Source organism: Osmia lignaria, unplaced genomic scaffold (assembly GCF_051020975.1).
Source record: "Osmia lignaria lignaria isolate PbOS001 unplaced genomic scaffold, iyOsmLign1 scaffold0003, whole genome shotgun sequence".
Lineage (NCBI taxonomy): Eukaryota > Metazoa > Arthropoda > Insecta > Hymenoptera > Megachilidae > Osmia > Osmia lignaria.
The window spans coordinates 27,078,600-27,080,251 of NW_027478160.1; positions in this window are offsets into that span (position 1 = coordinate 27,078,600).

The following is a 1,652-nucleotide window of genomic DNA, read 5'->3' on the forward strand; positions in this document are numbered from 1 at the left end:
AAGACGCACCAACATAATAGAGATACAGAAACACCGTGGCCCCTTTCTTTGAGATAACTGTGCACTAGTGCGAGCCGCAAATGCCACTTCCAGCTTAGCTGTGCAGAAGAAGAACAACAAGAAGAAGAAATATCTCGAAATATGTCCGTCAGGCCCCTTCCCTTGAGATAAATCTGCAAATATCTCGGAAACGAAGAGAGCTATGGCAAAATGTTAAGAGACCTTTTTTGTAGAGAATTATGTTTCCTACTTTTCATGTTCTACGATATTTTTTGATCAGATGCGTAGTTCTCGAGATATATCAAGATATTTAAAAGTTCCGAAGCCGCACCAACATAATAGAGATACAGAAACACCGTGGCCCCTTTCTTTGAGATAACTCTGCACTATTGCGAGCTGTAAATGCCACTTCCAGCTTAGCTGTGCAGAAGAAGAACAACAAGAAGAAGAAATATCTCGAAATATGTCCGTCAGGCCCCTTCCCTTGAGATATATCTGCAAATATCTCGGAAACGAAGCGAGCTATGGCAAAATGTTAAGAGACCTTTTTTGTAGAGAATTATGCTTCCTACAATTTATGTTCTATGATATTTTTTGATCAGAAGCGTAGTTTTCGAGATATATCGAGATATTTAAAAGTTCCGAAGCCGCACCAACATAATAGAGATACAGAAACACCGTGGCCCCTTTCGTTGAGATAACTCTGCACTAGTGCGAGCCGCAAATGCCACTTCCAGCTTAGCTGTGCAGAAGAAGAACAACAAGAAGAAGAAATATCTCGAAATATGTCCGTCAGGCCAGTTCCTTTGAGCTGAATCTGCAAATATCTCGGAAACGAACCGAGCTATGGCAAAATGTTAAGAGACGTTTTTTGTAGAGAATTATGTTTCCTACAATTTATGTTCTATGATATTTTTTGATCAGAAGCGTAGTTTTCGAGATATATCGAGATACTTAAAAGTTCCGAAGCCGCACCAACATAATAGAGATACAGAAACACCGTGGCCCCTTTCTTTGAGATAACTGTGCACTAGTGCGAGCCGCAAATGCCACTTCCAGCTTAGCTGTGCAGAAGAAGAACAACAAGAAGAAGAAATATCTCGAAATATGTCCGTCAGGCCCCTTCCCTTGAGATAAATCTGCAAATATCTCGGAAACGAAGCGAGCTATGGCAAAATGTTAAGAGACCTTTTTTGTAGAGAATTATGTTTCCTACTTTTTATGTTCTATGCTATTTTTTGATCAGACGCGTATTTCTCGAGATATATCAAGATATTTAAAAGTTCCGAAGCCGCACCAACATAATAGAGATACAGAAACACCGTGGCCCCTTTCTTTGAGATATCTCTGCACTATTGCGAGCTGCAAATGCCACTTCCAGCTTAGCTGTGCAGAAGAAGAACAACAAGAAGAAGAAATATCTCGAAATATGTCCGTGAGGCCCCTTCCCTTGAGATAAACCTGCAAATATCTCGGAAACGAAGCGAGCTATGGCAAAATGTTAAGAGACCTTATTTGTAGAGAATTAAGTTTCCTACTTTTTATGTTCTATGATATTTTTTGATCAGATGCGTAGTTCTCGAGATATATCAAGATATTTAAAAGTTCCGAAGCCGCACCAACATAATAGAGATACAGAAACACCGTGGCCC